We start from the raw sequence: 22,217 nt of genomic DNA on the forward strand, positions 1-22,217 counted from the left end.
CTTCAGGACAGAAATCTTTTGTCCACGTTCATACTCTTCAGTGTGGCACCCATAGATAGGATGCCACCGGCCACAGATTTGCCTTTGCTCATTGTCACTGTGGTTTGGTCCCAGGCTGCCATGGCCTCAACCTTAGCCCTTATTCTCAAGGAATAAATTGCTTGTTGTTATTTTTTTTTAATTGCTTGGTTTTTCTTTCTTTCTTTCTTTTATTATTATGTTATGTTAATCACCATACATTACATCATTAGTTTTTAATGTAGTGTTCCATGATTCATTGTTTGCATATAACACCCAGTGCTCCATGCAGAACGTGCCCTCTTTAATACCCATCACCAGGCTAACCCATCCCCCCACCCCCCTCCCCTCTAGAACCCTGTTTGTTTTTCAGAGTCCATCGTCTCTCATGGTTCATCTCCCCCTCTGATTTCCCCCCTTCATTCTTCCTCTCCTGCTATCTTCTTCTTCTTCTTCTTCTTCTTTTTTTTTAACATATAATGTATTATTTGTTTCAGAGGTACAGATCTGTGATTCAACAGAATTGCTTGGTTCTTCTGATGGTTTGTGTCATTGTATGCGTTCTTGCAACTTCTATGTGCCCTTCTGGATGCCCTTTTTAATCTTGGCCTTTTACAGTAGCTTCCTGGCATTCCTATTGTTTTTGCAACAAACTTAAAGCATTTCTCCATATTTGAAACAATGCCATGGTTTTCCTAGGAAAGTGGCAGACTGGGACAGTGGCTGGATTTGGTAGTTGGGTAGCTGGGGATTGCACTTGCCCTGAGTTGCCAGCCAGCTTGACTTTGTTCAGTATCCCACTATTTGTCTTCCTGTAAAGCTCTAATAATTACAAGTGTGGTGCTAGCACATGAATAGGCAGACATATATAACAGATGAGAAAGCCCAGAAACAGACACATATAAGAATTTTTTTTTTTTTAAGATTTTATTTATTTGACAGAGAGAGACATAGTGAGAGAGGGAACACAAACAGGGGGAGTGGGAGAGGGAGAAGCAGGCTTCCCGCTGAGCAGGGAGCCCGATGCGGGGGCTCGATCCCAGGACCCTGGGATCATGACCTGAGCCGAAGGCAGATGCTTAACGACTGAGCCACCCAGGTGCCCCCACATATAGGAATTTAATATATGATAAAAGGAAATCAATATAAATGGACTTGGAACTGAACAGATGCTGAACCTCCCCTATGATAAGAGAAATGTGATTTAAAAGTACAGTAAGAGGGGGCACCTAGGTGGCCCAGTCAGTTGAGCTGCCAGTTCTTGGTTTTGGCTCAGTTCATGATCTCAGGGGTCCTGGGATTGAGCCCAGCGTCCGGCTCCTCGCTCAGTGCAGAGTCTGCTTGTCCCTCTCCCTCCCCCTCTGCTCCTCTCCTCATTCTCTCTCTCTCTCTCTAATAAATAAAATATTAAAAAAAAAAATAAAACTACAGTGAGAGATTACTTCTCACCCATTAGCATGGCAACAATCCAAAAGTTTGATCACATGCTATGCTGGTAAGGCTGAGGGGACTTTAAAATTGTATTTGTTCTCATTTTTTTCTTAAGATTTTATTTATTTATTTGACAGGGAGCACAAGCAGGGGAGCAGCAGAGGGAGACAAGCAGGCTCCCCGCTGAGCAGGGAGCCCGATGCAGGGCTCGATCCCAGAACCCTGGGATCATGACCCCAGCAGAAGGCAGATGCTTAACTGACTGAGGCACCCAGGCCTCCCTTAATAAAGACTTTTTTTTTTAAGATTTTATTTATTTATTTGACACACAGAGAGATAACGAGAGCAGGAACATAAGCAGGGGGAGTGGGAGAGGGTGAAGCAGGCATTTTTAAAAGAAAGAGAACATGGGTCAGTTAAAATCTTAAAAAAAAACATGTCTTGGAGAGCCTGGGTGGCTCAGATGATTAAGCGTCTGCCTTCGGCTCAGGTCATGATCTCAAGGTCCTGGGATCGAGCCCCATGTAGGGCTCCCAGCTCAGCGGGGAGTCTGATTCTTCCTCTCCCTCTGCCTCTCCCCCTGCTTGTGCTCTCTATCAAATGAATAAATAAAATCTTAAAGTCTTTATTGATACACAATTTACATACCATATGATTTACCCATTGAAAGTGTACATTCATTCAGCTTTTAGTATGTTCATGGAGTAGTGCACTCATCACCAGGATTTATGTTAGAACATTTTTATTACCCCAAAGGGAAACCCTGTACCCTTTACTCATCAATTTCCAATCCCTTTCTCCTTCCACCCCCTACTCTAGCCCTAGGCATCCAGCAATCCACTTTCTGTCTCCCAGGATTTGCCTATTCTGGACATTTCAGATCAATGGAATCGTACGCTATGTGGCTCTTTGTGAGCGGCTTCTTTCACTGAGCATGTTTTCAAGGTTCATCCATGTTGTAGCATGGATCAGTACTTCATTTTTTATTGCCAAGTGATGCATCACATTTCATTTATCCATTCATCTGTCTACGGACATTTGGGCTGTTGCCACTCTGTAGCTCTCATGATAATGCTGCAGTAAACATTCATGCACAAGCTTTTGCGTGGACACGTTTTTATTTCTCCTGGATATGTGCCTAGGGGCAGAAGTGCTGGGTCCTACAGTTATGACATTGAACCTTTTCGGGAATGTAAAGCGGTTGCACCATTTTACATTTCCAATAGCAATGTATGACGGTTCTAATCTTAGATCCTCACCAACACTATTTATCATCCCTATGGAAGAGTGTCATAAACTGGCTGAAGAGGAGCATTACAGATCATGTGGTCCTGCCCTGTGATGAGGATGAAGGAACCTAGATAAAGGAGGGCAGGCAACCTCCCAGAGTTTGTAGATGGCACAGCCAGGATCAGAGGCTGGCTTCCAATATTTCTAAGGATATTTTATTCTTTTGTGTTTGATTATACTCGGTTGTATGATTCTAGGTGCATGTTTACCAGCTATGACCTTCGGAAATACCGCTTCTCTTTGACCCGCATTTCTTGTAGATTACTTCAGCTGGAGAAAGACAACAGTGACCTATGAAGTGCCTTCCAGAGTTTGAGAGTGAGGACAGCAGGAAGGGGTGATAGGCAAGCTGCTCACCATCTCCACTGGGATGACATTATGCAGGAGGAATGCGGTCAGTTCAGAGGAAAAGCTGTCAGGGAGGAATACTGGGACATTTGATACCCAGTCAGGGAGACAGCACCTGATTTAAGGAGAGGCACCAGAGGGCTTAGTGTGCTGTCAGTCCAATTCCCACTTGGAGGCAGGAGAAAGAATTTCAGCCACTCTGTGGACTCCACCCTACCTCCCCACTTGAGGCCAGCTTCCTTGTCACCCCTGCTTCTTCTTCCAGCTCCCTCTGTTCCAGATGAACCTGTTAGCAGGCCTGTAGGTGTGGAGTTCTGCCTCACTGGGAGCTCTCATGAAAAGCAAAGAGAAACAATGGATTGGAGCAAAGCCACCAGCATTCACTCTTGTCTGACCTGGGATGGCAGCCAGGAGTTCTTTGCTTGCTTGGGTGCTAGTGGGTGCTCCGTAGTCATATTCCTTACCACCCGAGGCTTCCAGAAGGATAGCTGAGCAGACACTGCAGGACGGCAAGTCTCAGCCCCAACCTGTGGCGAACACCCTTGCACCCCATCTCGGACAGCACATGTTACTTAATAATCTGGGTTTAAAAGGATTTCCAAAAACTCTCCCTTAAATAACAATTTTCTCCATCTGCACTGTCTTGAGCCGTTCCTGTTGGCCCCATTCCAAGTTTGCTCCACATCCTCCATGTGGATGGGGCCCATTCCGAGAAGTCACCCTTTACACAGGGATAGGATTCTTGGACAAGCCAAGGTCATTTTCAATCTGGCAGTTTGCTGCCTGGAGTTCTGAAAAGCACAGAGCTTTCAGCATGAGGAAGGTAGTGGTACATTGCGGCCAAGCCTGGCAAGTGTCTTAATGATAAGGAACCAAGTGTCAAAGGAAGCACCGTAAGCTGAGAAAGACTTGGGGATCTCAATGCCTGCAAATCATTTGCACACAGGTAGAACTTTTCTATCACCTTGGATTTCCCTCCTTAGTTCCTGCTGGGAAGTGGGAAAGACTCCATTTACCCTGTTGAGATAACCGTCTCTTCTGGGGAAGGAAACAGAAGGATTTGGGGTTTATTTGTTAAGCTTCCAGGACTGCTCTACTGTGGGAACTTCACTTACAAGCCAGAGTCTCATCCTAGCTTTTTCCCCAGTAGCATCACCATTATCTTTGCCAAGAGCTTGTGAAGCTAATGCGACATGGTTTCTTATCTTTAGAAGCTCATCCATTCCTTCCAGGAACATTTACAAAGAACTTACTTTGTGCAAGGAACCCTGGAGATACAAGGATAAATGAGAAACTATCAGTTTAGATACATAAACCCATCATTCCAAAATCTGTATGGAAAGTACTTGGCTAGAGGTCCGGGCCAGAGCTAAGAAAATACTGAGTAGGGCAGGAGATCCAGCATACCCAAGAAATCTTTAGAGGAGGACAATGCCCAGGTTTTCTCTGCACTCTTAGACACACGATCTCCAACCTCAAAACTTAACCTTTTCCTCCTGGATTTCATCTTAGCTTATCCAAGGAATGTTGTGTTTTAGTTAGATTATACTTCTTAAATCTTTTTTTTTTCTTAAGATTTTATTTATTTGAGAGAGAGCACAAGCCAGGGGGGAGAGGCAGAGAAAGAGGGAGAAGCAGACTCCCCATTGAGCAGGGAGCTCGATGCAGGTCTCAATCCCAGGACCCCGGGATCATGACCTGAGCCGAAGGCAGACGCTCAACTGACTGAGCCACCCAGGAGCCCCTACATCATACTTAAAAAAAAAAAGAAAAAAGGCAAGATAGATGTCACAAAAACAGACACATAGATCAATGGAACAAAACAGAAAACCCAGAAATGAACCCACAATTATATGGTCAATTAATCTTCAACAAAGCAAAAAAGAATACCCAATGGGAGAAAGACTGTCTCGTCAACAATGTTGGGAAAACTGGACAGTGACATGCAGAAGAATGAAACTGGATCACTCTTACACCATACACAAAAATAAAGTCAAAATGGATTACAGACCTAAGTTTGAGACATGAAACCATAAAAGCCCTTGAAGAAAGCACAGGCAGTAATTACTCAGACATCGGCTATACAACTTTATCTAGATAGGTCTCCCGAAGCCAGGGAAACAAAAGCAAAAATAAACTACTGGGGCTACATCAAAATAAAAAGCTTCTGCCACAGCCAAGGAAACAATCAACAAAACTAAAAGGCAACCTACGGAATGGGAGAAGATATTTGCAAATGACATATCCGATAAAGGGTTAGTATCCAAAATACATAAAGAAATTATCAAACTCAATGCCCGCAAAATGAATAATCCAATTAAAAATGGGCAGAAGAGCACTGGGTGTTATATGCAAACAATGAATCATGGAACACTACATCAAAAACTAATGATGTAATGTATGGTGATTAATATAACAATAATAAATAAATAAATAAATAAATAAATAAATAAATAAATTTTAAAAAAATGGGCAGAAGACATGAATAGACACTTCTCCAAAGAAGACATCCAGATGGCCAACAGACACATGAAAAGATGTTCAACATCACTGATCATCAGGGAAATGGAAATCAAAACTACAATGAGAGATCATCTCACACCTGTCAGAATGGCTAAAATCAACAACACAAGAGAACAACAGGTGTTGGCAGGGATGTGGAGAAGGGGGATCCCTCTTGCACTATTGGTGGGAACACAAACTGGTGCAGCCACTCTGGAAAACAGTATGGAGGTTCCTCAAAAAGTTAAAAATAGGGGCGCCTGGGTGGTTCAGTTAAGTGTCTGCCTTAGGCTCAGGTCATGATCTCAGGGTCCTGGAATGGAGTCCCACATCGGGTTCCTTGCTCAGCAGGGAGTCTGCTTCTCCCTCTCCCTCCCCCGCTCATGCTTTCTCTTGCTCACTCTCTCTTTCAAATAAATAAAATCTTAAAAAAAAAACTTAAAAAAATCAAAATAGATGTATGAATCTACCACATGAATATCAAAACTGCCATTGAAGATATTCCCTAGTCCATTACTTTATGCTCCAAAAGAAGTAACGTACTTTGTATGAAGATACAGATGCTAAATTCTATAAAGAAATTAGTGTAGTTTTCCTCTTTGGAAGAAGTGGTATGCTTTTTTGTAAAATGCAGAAAAAATTTGAGTCAATCCATTTTGGTCCCTCCACCTCTGCCTTTTTGCTTTGGCTGCCAGGAAGCTCAGAGTTAAGTTTAATGCTCAATTACACATTGGGGAAGTTTTTTTTCTATTATACAGTCCTATATAAAAAATGATGTATATATAAAGATGTTCAATGTGACAGGTTTTAATGGCTAAAGATTAGAAACAAGTTAAATATCCATTAATAGCAATTGGTTAAATAAATTACAGTACATCCAGTGGTGAACATTTTTCAGCCAGTAAAGGAATAAGGCAACTTTGTGTGTACTCTCCAGAAGTATTAAGTGGGGAAAAAAAAAATGGGTGGAACGTGTGTGTGTGTGTGTGTCCTGTTTATGTATGCATAGGATAATACATAGAATATTTGACTATAGCTGGAAGAATATCTAAGAAACTGTTTACAACGGTGGTTTCTGGTGAGGTGAACTAGTTCACTGCGGGACAGGGTAGAAGGAAGGCTTTTTACTATATGCCGTTTCCTGCCTTTTGAATTTTGTACCATGAGTATATTTTACCTATTCAGAAAATTACAGAATTGTTAAAAAATTTATTTTTTTTATTTTTAAGATTATTTATTTATTTATTTGACACAGAGAGAGAGACAGCGAGAGAGGGAACACAAGCAGGGGCAGTGGGAGAGGGAGAAGCAGGCTTCCCGCCGAGCAGGGAGCCCGATGCGGGGCTGGATCCCAGGACCCTGGGATCATGACCTGAGCCGAAGGCAGACGCTTAACGACTGAGCCACCCAGGCGCCCCAGAACTGTTAAAAATTTTTTAAATAAATTCAATGCCCATTCATAGGAAACATTTTATTGAAGATCTTTAGAGTAATTAGCTCTCTCTTTAATTAGCTTTCCATTTCTCTAAATCAGATTAATTTCAATTCCTTTGAGAAGTCTTTGTTTCCCCTGAAATTGTAGGCCATTTTTTTCCATGTTTATTTTTCAGGATAGAAAGGTCCATAGCTTTCATTAGATTATTAAAGGTAACTCTGATTGAGTCAAGCAGAGAAAGACAATTATCATATGGTTTCACTTACATGTGAAACATAAGGAATAGCATGGAGGACATTAGGAGAAGGGAAAAATGAAAGGGGGAAATCAGAGGGGGAGAAAACCCAGGAGAGACTATGGAGTCCGGGAAACAAACTGAGGGTTTTAGAGGGGAGGGGGATGGGGGGATGGGTTAGCCTGGTGATGGGTATTAGGGAGGGCACGTACTGCATGGAGCACTGGGTGTTATACGCAAACAATGAATCAGGGAACACTACATCAAAAACTAATGATGAACTGTATGGTGACTAACAACATAAAAAACAAAACAAAACAGTGAGTGCCTTGTTTCTTCTCCTTTTTTTGCGGGGAGGAGGGTGAGGGGGGGGAGGGAGGTTAACAACTTTACATGGTCCTGAAGAAGAGCAATGGCAGTAAAGCATCTGGTTCTTCTCTCTATAGATCACAATTCAAAACAGTATGAAAGGTATTTATTGAGTGTCGGATGGTTTCTGATCAGTTTTTACCTGTTTGCAGCTGTTCTATTGTATATATCCTTTACTGGAAGTTATTTCAAACTCTTTGGAGATGGAGACTGGGTATAAAGTATAAATAAACAGAACCAGATATTAAAATTAAAAACAAGAACTAAGAGAGAGTAGGATGACTATCTGTACCATGAGACATTGACCCTGGAAGGAGGCAGCTCTGCTTGATTCCAAAGGCAGAGTTCTGGGGCGCCTGGGTGGCTTAGTCGGTTAAGCATCTGCCTTCAGTTCAGGTCATGATCTCAGGGTCCTGGGATCGAGTCCCACATTGGGCTCCCTGCTCAGTGGGGAGCCTGCTTCTCCCTCTCCCTCTGCCCCTCTCTCCACTCATGTGTGCATGCTTTCTCTCTCTCAAATAAGTAAATATAATCTTAAAACAAAACAAAACAAAACCAAAACAAACAAAAAAAACAAAAGCAGAGTGCTGATGCCCATGATGTCCATGTGATGGAAACTAAGTGCCGCTGGACTGAGTGATTAGAGGCTGATATCTAAGTTAGACCTGGGAACCTTCGGCTACCAGGTAAACCTTCTGGCCAAAGGAAAGGTGACCATTTATCTTCTGGTGGTGGGAAGGCCTCTTTGGCTGCAGGAGTCACAACATTTGTCTGTCCACCTCTGATTTCAGTGGAGGTGAGGAAGCATTTCCTAACATTTGTTCTTTGGCTAAGCCAATACGCCCACATACTATCTCCCAAGATATTTACCTCGGTGTTTGACTCCTCCAAGCTACACCACCCTATATTCTGCTGAATATTTTATGCCAAAGCAGCTTGTTTTCTGCGCCTCTCTACCTGCCGGCAGACATGTTTTCAGTTTTAAGTGGACAGAGTCTGTTCGAAAGGTTCTAGGAAAGTCCCCAAACATGGTAGGCTGATGTGTCTTCAACCACAGAAGTTCTTAACATCGATTGCCAATGGGAGTGCTCAAGTTAGAAGTTTTGGCAAACAAAATCAACAGCAAGTATTAATATTTAATATGTTAAGGTGCTATAATCATTACATTTTTATTGTGCTTTCCCTCTCTGACCTTTTCCTTTACCTTTTAAAGTCTCCCATCTAACACCTAGATGTGATCTCAGAGCCCTTCAATTCAGATGCTACCGTTTTCCATCGGAAGACATGGGGGCATAGAAAGGTTCAGTGCTCAGCTTCAAAATACGCAGCCATTTAGTGGCAGAACTTGATTTCAGTGCTTATTATACCAACTGAGTCTGCAAAAAGTGTAGAATGTGCTGATGTTGATGCCTGCAGGGTGGGCATCAGGATTGTGAAGGAACACAAAGGAATGAGATCAGCCTCTATTGGCCATGAATAATGGATTAGATAGTGCGTGTGTGTATGTGCACGCATGCAAGTGTTTTAATACCAGAGGGAAAACAGAACATGTTTTCTCTAAAATATTAGTCATTTTTTCAAGAAACGTTTACTGCATGCAAGATACAATGGTAGCCATAGGGGATACAAAGATGATAGGACATGCTTCTTGCCCTACTTAATAAAGTAATACCATATAGCTTTGATTTTTCAAGCAAGAAAGTATGTAGGAGGAGAATATGAAATTGCATTTACGATGGGAATGCATTTAGGGAAGAGAAAGAAAGAAAGGCACTAACGGTAAATATTCTAATACTCTGTAACAATGAATTGATTCCCCTTTAAAGGGAATTTGATATATATTGTGAGATTATCCAAATTAGATACTTTTTAAGTATGGTTATTTTGAAAGCAGATGATTCCGACTATGCAAGCTTTTTATTGCAGAATCCCCAGCCTAGGAAAATGATACGGTGAGGCTACAGCTGATGTTCATGACCTCGAGAATCTGAATACAGAAGAGAGGAATGGGGTGAGGGTGGGAGGAGTAGAGACTGTTTAAGTTTTGTCTGCAGCCTGAGACTTTCAGATTTTCTTTTTTTAAAAAGATTTTATTTATTTATTTGTCAGAGAGAGAGAGAGCGCACACACAAGCAGGGGGAGTGGCAGGCAGAAGGAGAAGCAGGCTCCCCACTGAGCAGGGAGCCCAAAGTGGGACTTGATCCCAGGACCCTGGGATCATGACCTGAGCCAAAGGCAGACGCTTAACGGACTGAGCCACCCAGGTGTCCTTCTTTCAGATTCTAGGTCCCTGAATATTCTGCATGGTTGATGAGTGTTCCCATTTTATAGGTATAAGATATATCATCTTTATATGACTGTGTACTGTTTCTTTGTAAACATCTTGTGAAATTATTAGAATTATTTACTTTCAGAGGAGGAAAAAAAAGACCAAAAAAAAAGACAAAGAAAGACATGTAAGACCTCATTGATCATCTAATCTACCCCTTCTGTTTTATAAGCAAAGAAGATTGGCCTCAATTAGCAGAACTGACTTATTCCAAACTCCATACAATTTCTGGGAAAGTCCAGGCTTCCCGAGACTTCACTGGGCGCTGCATGTGTGTTTGGAGGAGCACAAATTCTCTTTCATAAGTGGGAAATGACATCGGGAGAGGGCTCCTGGCAGGAGGACGAGAACTCCCATTACTTCAGTCTCTGCTCTCAGGCTGTTCATGGTCTTGGAAAAAGCTGAGCAGGCCATCTCCAGGGCTGAGGACACTGACCTGAAACGACCTTCCTCTGGTGAGGAAGATTCTGAGGAGCTGCTGTGACCAAGGTCTGCGCACAAGTGAGACTTTTATAGGTGACAAGATTCTCATTCAAGAAGACGAAATGCCTGAAAAAAGGTGAAACTCTGAGCCAAAAGACTCGGGATTGTTCTACCAATGTTCCCTTCCCTGCCTTTGCTGCAGGGTCTGTGTACCCTTTAAGAACTGCCTGTCCCCGGCGCCTGGGTGGCTCAGTCGTTAAGCGTCTGCCTTCGGCTCAGGTCATGATCCCAGGGTCCTGGGATGGAGCCCCGCATCAGGCTCCCTGCTCAGTGGGAGGCCTGCTTCTCCCTCTCCCACTCCCCCTGCTTGTGTTCCCTCTCTCGCTGTGTCTCTCTGTCCAATAAATAAATAAAATTAAAAAAAAAAAAAAAGAACTGCTTGTCCCTCCTGTTGGCTTGCTGTTGGCTTGCTGGTGAAGAGGAGCCTGCCTGTTTACAGCACCAAAAAGAACTGCTTGTCCCTCCTGTTTACTGGGAAAGCCACAGCACCAGACACACGCCTGCCATGGAGCAAATACTCAGGAAGTATCTGTTGAATACATGAAAGAAGGGGGACTGAATAAAAAGCATTGTTTTTTGCCCTCAGAAGGTGTCCAACATTTGCTTTGAATATATCAGCACCTTTCCCTGGTACTAAGGCCTTTCCTTTCTAAGGCCAGAGGCTGATGCTCAGAGCATTTCTGTTATCAAATTGAATTCAGAATCGTGATATCTCAACCCGAGAAATGTAGTCGGAATTGCACATGAAACGGAAGCAAACCACCTTGCTTGCCTGAAGCCCCAAAGGGCCTGGGGGAGCCCCTGAGACTACCAGCCTTAACGTTCATCCCCATCGACCCTCGTTCATCCCCATCGACCTCGCTGACTGCATCCTCTCACCCAGTAAGCTTTGTGGGAATCCTTCCCCGGAACCACCAAGCTTCTAGTAATTCTAAAACCATTGCTAAATCTTACTATGTTGCAACAAGACAGCCTTCACACAGTTGTCCATTTCTAGCTCACACCTTGATCTTGTTTTAAGACAGTTAAAACTGGCTACCTGCCTTCAGGTGATCCTGGCAGGTCAGAGAAGCAATTTGTTGCTTCCCGACAGACTTGCAGTTGGGATTTTCCTCTTTTGATTCTGACTTGAGAGTTTCTCCTTTATTCACAGGGTTGTGAAGCCAAACCCTGTCCATCTGACACGACTGACGGTCAGTTGCTAGAAGAACAAGGCTACAGAGGACGGCACAAAGGCAGGCTCTGCGGACATCAGCGAGGGCCATGAAGGGGACGCTGGGCAGCGAGAAGACGTCCCAGGACATTGTTCCGAGGTAAATCTCACCTGTTCTGTCCGTGGGGGAGGGCAGAGAGGGGGCAGAGGGGAGAAGAACGGACTCTGCCTTTCTTGAAGGGAACTCGGAGGCGCCCAGACGGTGGCGAACAGCTCCCTCCCCCGCAGCTCCCCGCTCACCTCTGCGGTGGCCCTTGTCCCAGCTCCTCCGAGGTGCCGGCCGCAGCCCAGGCTGGACTCCGCTTCTCCCTCGGCCCCTACCTAGGCGGCTGCTGTCACTGCGCCGCTGCCCGACCGCGCGGCTCCCCGGTGGCTTGCGGAGGCCGGTCGCGGTGATCGAGTTACCCTGCAGCCCACTGGCTCGGGCCAGGCACGTGACCAGAGAAAAAGTTTGGGTCTGCGTGGACTGGAGACAAAAAACGCCCTTCTTCCCGAAGGACATCTCCTTAAAGCCAAGAGCAAATGCGCACTTCAAGTAGGAGCTTGAAAGAGCGCATCTGGCCAAACTCGGGGCTTTTTTCCCCTTCTTTTTAAAAACTTCCTTCATCTTCCTCAGCTTAAGATGTTGCTGTCCCAGGGAGGCAGGTGCATTAAAAGATGTGGCTATCAAAAATAAATAAGTAAATTAAAAAAAAAAATGGGGCACGTGGCTGGCTCAGTGGATGGAGCCTGCAACTCGATCTCTGGGTCCTGAGTTCAAATCCCACCTTGGGCAAAGAGATTAATTTAAAATAAAGAAAGAAAGAAAGAGGGCAAAAAGATTAATTTAAAATAAATAAATAAATAAATAAATAAATAAATAAATAAATAAAAGATGTGGGTATCAGATACTGTGGTGGGCAGTCCAAGTGGATAAAAAGGTTACATGGACCAGAGGATCTCATTTGCTCATTTTTTATTACTTCTGTTGCTGCTGAGGGCAGGCAAGGGAGGAAAGATGCATCAACTATTACTAGTGAGTCTAGGTGCAGGAAAGGTACACCTTTGGAGGTTAAGTGTACTTGTTGACTGAAACAGGTAACATGAGGATACAGGATCCATAACATGAAATGGTGAGCACCTTTGAAAAAGAACTGAGTTTTGTTTGTAAATTTCTAAAAATTATTTTTGGAGAGGCAATATGTGCAACTGATATAAAATACAAAAATATCGAAGAGTGTATAGTAAAATGCCTTTTTATACTCTTCTCCAGTCCCCTAATTCTCCTAAGAGACACCCCTGTGACCAATGTTTGTATACCCATCCAGAGCTTGTCTATCTAAATACAAACATGCATGTCTCCCCCTCTTCCTTAGAAACAGCACACTATATATGCTTCTTCTGCTCCTTGCTATTTTCCACTCAGCACGCAAACATGGAAATTGTTCCATATAGTTCCTTTAAGAGTTACCACATTCTTTTTAATGGCTCATGCTGACCCATTACCTACATGTGTCATTATTTGGCAAAATAAAAAAAAAAAGGACCAAGGACCATGTGTTAGTTATCCTTCCTTGCCTAATTCCTGGCACAATGCAAGGGCTCAGGAAACACGCAATGCTTGCTTGCTCACAAATTAATTACATTTTGTACAACTTGCTCATGTTTTCCCTCCTCTCTCCTTTTGGAGGTAACAATATTTTTTTCAATATTCCAGATATTTATATAATGTATATATTCCCCCACAACCAAGTCTGTCTCGTGCACTGCTCAACCTTGCTACCTGATCCAATGCCCATCTTAATCTAGCTCCTCTTATATAACATTATTCCCCACTACTTCCAATTTTCTAATGCTCCGAGTACCACTGTCATGCGTAAACGTTTATCGATCACTTACTATGTGCAAAAATATTTTTTTTCTACTTTCTGTTATCCCTACCTCTATGTCATTGCTCATAGACTTTTCCATCCAGATTTTCCTTCCCGATCCTGCCCATTATTCTACCTCTGGTTCTTTTCTTTCCGAACTTTTTTAGCTTATGTGGTCAGTGCTTCCCTAGAGTAGCAGGCAATTTTTTTTCTATAATCATTTCAAGTAAGAGCTTTATGTATTTCTATGGCATAACTCTGGCACACAGTAGGTCCTCAGCAGAACCTGCATAAATGAGAATCTCTCTCTGGTCCTCCTGGGTTTTCTCTCCATCCTGCCTTTGAGGAATTGCTCTTGTTATTTCAAGGTCACCTCAGCCATCCCCCTCCCGGCTGCTCTCCTTTAAAGGAAGTGCTCTTGAGAAGAGGTCCAGAGATCCTGGAAGAAAGTGGGTCTGGGTTCAAACTGCCATCCACCAACTTTATGACTTTGGCTTCTCTGAGTCTGTTTCCTCATCTGTCCTTCTTTGACCCCTAAGTAATTTCCCCTATCTTCCCTCAATCCAATTATTCTCTGTCACTTTACCTCATTAGTTTCTTTCATCATAGCTATCACCAGTACTCATTGATGGGGTTTTGGGATATAGGTGAGGTTCAGGGGGGTGGAGTCCGGAGCCGACAACTAAGAAAGAATTCTTGAGACGTCTTTGGTGCAAAATGGTGGTTTATTAAAGTACAGGGACAGGACCTGTGGGCAGAAAGAGCTGCTGCCCTGGGGTTTTGAGGGGTGGCTGATTATATACTTGGGAGTTGGGGGAGGTAAGGAAAAGGGAGGTTTCAAAAGGATTTTTGTATGTTAAAGAAGACTCACAGGATACCAGAGGTCTTGCCATTGTCAAGTTAAGGTTGTTTTTCCTTCTAGGAAGGCATTAACAGTAAGATAGTTGGGAACTTCCTGGAGAAACATTACACTTTGCCCCCTTCAAGTATCTGTCAATGGGCTGTAGGTTATAAGGGCATTTAATTGTATCTACATTCCCTTCTGGAAGCTAGACCATTGATAGAAAGGCTTTGTCCTCGTAAAATTGCTAAGACTTTTGTAAACTGAGGGAGACTCCTGTCCTGCAAGACTGTGATCTCTATCAGTTAACCATTTGTTTTTCCTTTAGGGCAGCCAGGAGTGCCTGCACAATGTCACCCATACCACATGGGGGGGGGTGTAGGCTGCCAGCTTTGGGCTGGTCCTCAGCGAGCCTTCTGCTCCTGCATCATCATCATCATCCTTTTATTTCCTACGTGAATGCTTGTTTACCTGTTTTACTGTCAGTCCCTGCCACCAAATGTTAAGCTCCATAAGGCTAGGAACCTCATCTGCTTCCAGTGCATCCTCCAGGGTCAACAAAGGACACAGCATGTAGCAAATGGACCATAAATATAGCCCGCTGGATGAACACCTAATCTCCTCCTGGACTGAGAATCAAAAGACTCAAATCCTGGTCCTATCTCTGGGAGCTGGGTGACTTTACTTAGTTCCTCTCTGTTAAATTGGGGGAATGTATTAGAACATCTTTATGGACCCTCACAGATTTGGAAATTTAAAGGTCGATGATTATTATGGGTAGATTTAAAAATTTTGTTATGTTAGTAGGCTCTGAGGGAGAAGGAAAATCAAATGAGATATGAATAAAATAGATTTGATGTCTATTTCTAGATAAAAGAAAGAACTCTGATCTCTGATTTCATCAAAGAACAGAGGTGTTGTTTTTTTTTTTCAGGTTGAAATCAAAATATCGAAACAATACTCAAATGCTTAGTTATGAAACATGACATTTGCTTTATATTTAGGGGAAGTCTGATGATCTTGATAATTTCCAAGGGTCCAAAGACGGGTTTTCTAGGGGCGCCTGGGTGGCTCAGTTGGTTAAGCGACTGCCTTCGGCTCAGGTCATGATCCTGGAGTCCCGGGATCGAGTCCCGCATCAGGCTCACTGCTCTGCAGGGAGTCTGTTCCTCCCTCTGACCCTCCTCCCTCTCATGCTCTCTCTCTCAAATAAATAAATAAAATCTTTAAAAAAAAAAAAAAAAAAAAAAAAAAAAAAAAAGACGGGTTTTCTATTCTGTACCAAGGAAAAAAGCCAGCTGGGGGCATTCTTCATTTGAATTTAAAGGTAAATGTATAAGCTGATAAAAGACATTATACAAAGTGTCAGACCTTGGCTAAGCTTGGTGTGTGTTGGTGGCCTTTAACGATGGAATCACTTGACAGGCATCTAGGTATATCAGCACTCGAATGGGTAAAAACGTTTTTGAGACTTGAGCTCAGAGGGTGGTTATAGTGGAACAAACCGGGAGGCATTTACCTTCTTTTCCATTTTCAAAATATTTCAAACCCCAAAACAGTTGACCTTGAATTGTGTGGGTCCACTTAATAGCCCACTGTTAACCAGAAGCCTTACTGATAACATAAACACCTAACACATATCTTATACATTATATGTATTATATACTGTATTCTTACAATAAAGTAAGCTAGAAAAAAATGTTAAAACCATAAGGAAGAGAAAATGAATTTGTAGTACTGTGCCATATGGAAAAAAATCCACATGTAAGTTTTGGGGGAGTCAAAAGTTATACCCTAACCCCTGCACTGTTCAAGGGTCAACTGTATATATTTAAAATTTTAGGGGCTCCTGGGTGGCTGGCTCAGTTGGTTAAGTGGCTGCCTTCGGCTCAGGTCATGATCCCAGGGTCCTGAGATCCTTGCTCACAAGAGAGCCTTCTTCTCCCTCTTCCTCTGCCTGCCTGCTGCTCCCCCTGCTTGTGCTCTCTCTCTCTCTCTGTGTCAAATAAATAAAATCTTTAAAAAAAAATAAAATAAAATTTTATCTTCCTATACATACTTTAAGAAATGCATCCCATTAGATTTAGTATTTAGACTTAAGAATAACAGAAAGGCTTGGCTGGCCAAGGATCTTCTTGGGAGACCCATTTTACAACCAGTGTTTCAATTTATTTAGCCTATAATCTCCTAGCTGAGATTTGTTCATGCCTTACTTTTTATAGTTTGTAGTCCAAAAACGATAACTATTTTTTTTTCCCCAAATAGTAAATTATATTATTGAATGTATTCTTCTCCAACTACCCTCTCATTTGTTTGGGACCTCCCTCCCTTTGAGGATTAGTGATTTACACAATTATTCTAATTTTGCAGTAGCATAAATACAGCATGAACTTCCTTGTTTCCAGCAAACACTCCGATGCCTCCTGAAGTACAAGCCATCTGTGTTTTTCATTTCTCTTCAATAACCTGAGAAATGAACACCCAGTTCTGGGTGGAGGGCAGGGGTTTGGGGAAATGGAGATGGTGTGTTTCCTGTTTGATTGTTTCAGTGCACACCAGGCCCAGTGGTGCAGGAAAAAACAAAAATCCAAGAAAGGACTGCAGAGGATGCTCTTCATGTGACTAGCTCCTCCTAGGGCTGTCCTCTCCAGAATCTAATTACAAGCGGGTGAAAGACTATAAACCCACGAGATGGGTGGAGTGTGGGAGTGTTTTGCCTGCTTTCTCCATGCCAGTATTGCTCAATGGACTGATTGTTAAGCCTTCACCGGAGCTAACACAATGAGTATCTCCGGGATAGCAACAGAGACAGGCCAGAAACAATTGTTTATTGAATAGACTTACATATCTTCCTCAGTGCGGGGTGTTTTTTCCATTTATTAATACAGCAACAACCTTATGAGATAGTTACATCCCTATGCAACAGATAAGCAGACAGACACTCATCTGGAGGGGACAAGAGGAGTGGGGTTCGGAAATGCATTTGATGCTCTAATCTGGGGACTGGGGGTGGGAGTTCACCTCCCCGGAGGATAACTTTTGGGAATCCAGTTTGAAATTGCCACTGAAGGCCTGCTCTGCCTCCGGCCTCGGAAATGGAAGCAGGATTTTGTAGAACCCCCTTAGGAGGAAATGTCTAAAAGCAAGAAGGCCCAGTATCTTGGGAGTAAATTTGCTATCCACTTACCAACAGCCCCCTTCAAGGGAAGGCACCTAGCGCTATGGCTAGAGCCCTGCTTTGGGCCCTCCGCACCTGCCTCAGAGACAGGGTGGATCTCTAGCTGAGAGGCCAGGAGGGAGGCTCGGAATTGACAGCTGTGTGCAGGAAGCCACGGCAGGAAAACGCGAGGCCGCGCTGCAGCCGAGCCCGCTCCGACAGACGCTGGCAGACCGCCCCCTTTCCAAGCAGGGTTCAGAGGATCAGGGGGCGGGTGGAGGCTCTAGGGGCTCCTAAGCCAGGCCCAAGCCCAGTGCTCTCGCAAGGAAAATGTGCAGAGCCCGCCTAGCGCCCGCCGTCTCCGAGCTCCTCTTCCCCCGCGGGAGGCCGTGTCTTCTTTGTAACTCGAGCAGGCCCTGGCGGGCCGGTTGCTGTGGTAACGCTGCCCGCCAACTCTGTGAGGCGGGGAGGAGGGAGGCGGGTCTCGCCGGACGTCACCCAGACTCGGTTTGGGGGTGCTGCTCCACCCCCAACTAATTGTTTGCCAGAAAGGAAGCCGAGATCGATGTTTTGTCAGTGAGGGGTCCAGGGGGCTGCATTAGTACAAGGAAGGGGGTGAGGATCCGTTCCTGCCGACGATTTTAACGGTCCATCAAAGCAGGCCGGAGAGGGCGCTGCAATCTGGGGGATTTGGTCAGAAGATCCACGCCCCTTCCTCGGCCTTTGGCGTCTGGGCCAGGCCCACCCGAGCGGGGGCTAGTTCTAGACCACGCCCCTCCTTTGGGCGCGCGGAAGGAGAACCGAAACAGCGTGGTGTTGCTAATTGAATTGAGCCAGTGCAACTAACGCGCCGAGGCCCAGCCCTGGTCCTGTTCCGCAAGCGTCCTGGGAGGCCGCCCCGCCCCGCTCCGCTGTTTTCGGGGCGCCCTCTTCGTTTTGCGCCTGCGCGTTGCTCTCGCGAGGTCGGGTTGGACGAACACTCCCAGTCTCCGGGGCGCGCAGAAGGGGTGGAGCAGGCAGGATCAGGCGCGCGCGCGCGCGTCTGGAGTGACGCTAAAGGAGCAGGCGAGTCGGGAGGATCCAGCGGGTAGAGTGGTTCGGCCAGGTTTTTAGGTGGGCAGTACGTAAGGCTGCTCTGGGCACGAGGGCGCCCATCTCACTGGCCCGCTCGGTTCCCGGAGCGGATCCGGGGCAGGCGGAGAGCGCCGGGTCAGGGGCCGCCGCCGCCGCCGCTGCTCCCGGGGGCCTGTGCCCGCCAGCCCGCCAGTCCGCGCTTCGCGGGCCCAGCAGCTCAGGGTAAGCGGGCCCGCGCTGACCAGAGAGGAGCGTGAGATGAGAGAGTGTGGGAGGCCATCGGGACCTGTGGGAAGAAGGGGGATGGGGGCGTGAGTGAGGGGCAGGGGGTGTGAAAAGAGAAAGAGGCCCATCGAAGAGTGGTAATAATACCAACCACTACCACACAATAATAATATTCTAGTGTTATGTGCCAGGACTTTATAAAGCACCTTATATGCTTCATTCTGTTAACCTCTACTACAGTCCTCCGAGGTGTATATTATTGAACCCATTTTACAACATAGGAAAACTGAGGCACCAGAGAGGTTAAGTAACTTACGCAAAGCCACACGGCTAGTTGGTGGCCTGGGTTCGAACGTAGGTCTTTCTGGCCTGAAAGCCTGTAATTTTAATATCTTTGTTTTGGGGGGAAAAAAAAGGTGGATATAAGGGAAGGGGCGGGATGAGTGTTGTTTGGAGAGGGACGGTGATCCAGAACAGGAAGAAAATGTTGATGGGAGACTGTAAGGGAGAGGACCTGAGTTTGGAACCTCGCGGGCCTCTCGCTTCTTGGTTCTTTTGGCCCCACAACTTTTCCTTGCGTTCTGTGTTTATGAACCATAGCTATTGCCTGACCCACATGGTTGGTTTTAAGAACTGGTTGAACTGCGGTTCAGTCCAGGGTAGTTGTCCTCGGACACTGTTCTGGGGGCAGGAGTGATGGAGGACGGCGAGGGCCACCGCCGCCGTGTATAGAGAGGACCCTCTTCCGAGCTGCTGCCATTTCTTCTCACTTGCTCCTACTTCCTTTTCCATCTTATCCTTGCGCGGCAAAGTCTTTGTTCAGTTCTCTAGAATAGGGAAGTGATGTTTATTGTCTCCTTGCAAGCTTAGGCTTAAAACAAAACCGGAAAAACCAAACATTCTTTTCCTAAGCAAGACCTGGTACTCTGGATTGCTTGCAGAGAAAGCTTTCGGTTGGCTTTATTCGTAGTTGCTCTTTAGAGCTTTCCTGGGTAAATAGGAGCTTTGTTTTGGAGAAGTTTACACTACAGGTCAGCAAGAGCGGTCTGCACAGATTTTACTGCAGATCAGCACAAGGCAGGGACCTCAGTAATGTGTGTGTGACCTTTCCTTCTTGAACAGTCCAGTATTGGGAAACAGCAGGTATCAGAGCTTGTGTTTTGCTTTCATATAGAGTGGAGTAGCTCGTGTGGGAGTCACATTTTCATAGAGTGGAGTAGCTCAAGTGGGAGTCAAGGTTTAATGTCAGCCTGTGAGGGAAACTTTGCCTATGATCATAGTTATTCTTAAAAATTCCTTAGGAAGGTGTAAAGTTACAGATGGACATTCTGTTTCTCAGTAAATCTAGCATAGTTTTTCCTTCAGCTTTCAAACTTGTTACTGTTTCTCTGGTTGCAACTCAGAAAAAGTAGCTTACCTTCTGGGGCTATATTGCACAAATAAACATATTTGAATGGGATAGAGTCCTTCCATATTGTGAGGTGTACTGTGCCCTGCTGGCACTGAGAGGCTTAAAAGGAGGAAGACTAACCAAGGAGAACAGTATGTTTGTGATTCCCATCTTGGGATCCTTGTGGAGCATGCGCTCACTGAGTGGAAAGCAGCAGGCAAAACTGACATCATTTATTCTTATTTCTCTTCTCTTTGTCTAGCATATCCAGTAATTTATGCTAAGCTAAATATGCATACTGTGATTCCTTTTCAATTTTTGAGTGGCACTACATTTTGGGATTTGCAAGCAATTTCCCCACAATTTTCCTAGATAAGGGTTTGGTGCGAGGACGTCTTATATATTTTTGCCAGTGGTATGCACTTGTGTTCCATATTTATCAGATATGTGTAACAAGGGTTAGGTTTTTGAAACTAGCTTAGCTTTTTTTAAGGTTTTATTTATTTATTTGAGAGTGAGAGAGCACGAGCCGCGAGGAGGGGCAGAGGGAGAAGGAGAAGCAGACTCCCTGCTGAGCAGGGAGCCTGACAATGCGGGGCTCCATCCCAGGACTCATGATCTGAGCCACCATCTAAGCCCTGTGGCTTAGCTTTTGTAAAAAAATTTTCTTGGAAGTGGAAGTCATGATAGTGCCTTTCAAAATATTATAATGTCTCTGAATTTCAGTTTTCTTTTTTTTTTTTAAGATTTATTTTTTTGAGAGAGAGAAAGCCAGAGAGAGTCTGAGCTGGGGGGAGGGGCAGAGGGAGAGGGACAAGCAGACTCTCTGCTGAGCAGGGACCCCGACACTGGGCATGATCCCAGGACCCCGGGATCATGACCTGAGCTGAAGGCAGACACTTAACCAACTGAGCCACCCAGGCATCCCTAGTTTTCTTATCTGTAAAATGTAGAGGAAGATACCACTGTACAAAGTTGTTGTGAGATTTCTCCACTGTTAATTTTGAAGCAGAACCCCACATTTCGTATCATATCACCTATATCTGTTTCGCATTATCTCTAAAAGATAAGGACTCTTTTTAAAAAAACCATGACAATATAACACCAAAAAAAGTAAAAAAACCCCAAACAAAAAACCAAACCAGCAATTGTTCAGACTTTTGTCTTGAAAATGTCACTTTTAAAAAAAATTTCTAACAGTTTGTTTAAAGATCTAATTAGGGCCTATAGATTTTGATTGGTTGATAAGTCTCTTGAGAGTCTTCTATTTTTATTTCTTGCAATTTGTTGAAGTTGGGTTATTCTGTAGTTTCCCACAGTAGTTTCTGGATTTTGCTGATTGCCTTTCTGTGGTGTCATTTAACCTGTTCCTCTGTCCTATTTATTTCCTGTAAATTGGTCTAGAGGTTTGGTCAGATTCAAGTTAGATTTTTTTTTTTTAAAGATTTTATTTATTTATTTGACAGAGACATAGCGAGAGAGGGAACACAAGCCGGAGGACTGGTAGAGGGAGAAGCAGGCTTCCCGCTGAGCAGGGAGCCCGATGTGGGGCTCAATCCCAGGACCCTGGGATCGTGACCTGAGCTGAAGGCAAACACTTAACGACTGAGCCACCCAGATGCCCCTCAAGTTAGATTTTTTTTTTTTTAAGATTTTATTTATTTTAGAGAGAGAGCGCGCAAGCGACCATGCTGGCCACCCCCCCCCAGGCATGAGTCGGGGGAGGGAGTGGGGACAGAGGGAGAGGCAGAGAATCCCAAGCAGACTCCCCGCTGAGCACGGAGCCTGTTGCAGGGTTTTATCCCAGGACTCTGAGATCATGACCTGAGCGAAATCAAGAGTGGGACACTTAACCAACTGAGCCATCCAGCTGCCCCTCAAGTTTGATTTTTTTTTGGCAAGTGTAATTTCATAGTGGTGATGTGTTCTCTCAGGAGGCACATAATGCCTGGTTGTCTCTTTCTGTGGTTATTGCAGCCATTATGATACTTTTAACAACTTTATTGAAGTATAATTTACATACTATA

The 22,217-nt window shown here is 44.5% G+C and overlaps 2 protein-coding genes across 4 annotated transcripts in view; one reads left to right on the forward strand and one right to left on the reverse strand.

Annotated features, from left to right (window-relative positions):
* FAXDC2 (fatty acid hydroxylase domain containing 2) overlaps window positions 1–12,115 on the reverse strand; it is a 26,105-nt gene extending 13,990 nt beyond the window's left edge. The window contains 1 exon segment of the mRNA XM_078066781.1: window positions 11,894–12,115. The gene's annotated coding sequence lies outside the window, so the exon portion shown is untranslated.
* The window catches only part of CNOT8 (CCR4-NOT transcription complex subunit 8), a 65,329-nt gene continuing 54,716 nt past the window's right edge, over window positions 11,605–22,217 (forward strand). The window contains exon 1 of one of the 3 annotated variants that reach the window (XM_036114239.2): window positions 11,605–11,753. The gene's annotated coding sequence lies outside the window, so the exon portion shown is untranslated. Of the gene's footprint in view, window positions 11,754–18,520; window positions 18,798–22,217 lie in introns of those variants that run through there. The other 2 variants (XR_013445594.1, XM_036114238.2) reach the window with 2 other exon arrangements.

The sequence above is a fragment of the Halichoerus grypus genome, chromosome 2 (genome assembly GCF_964656455.1).
Source record: "Halichoerus grypus chromosome 2, mHalGry1.hap1.1, whole genome shotgun sequence".
NCBI lineage: Eukaryota > Metazoa > Chordata > Mammalia > Carnivora > Phocidae > Halichoerus > Halichoerus grypus.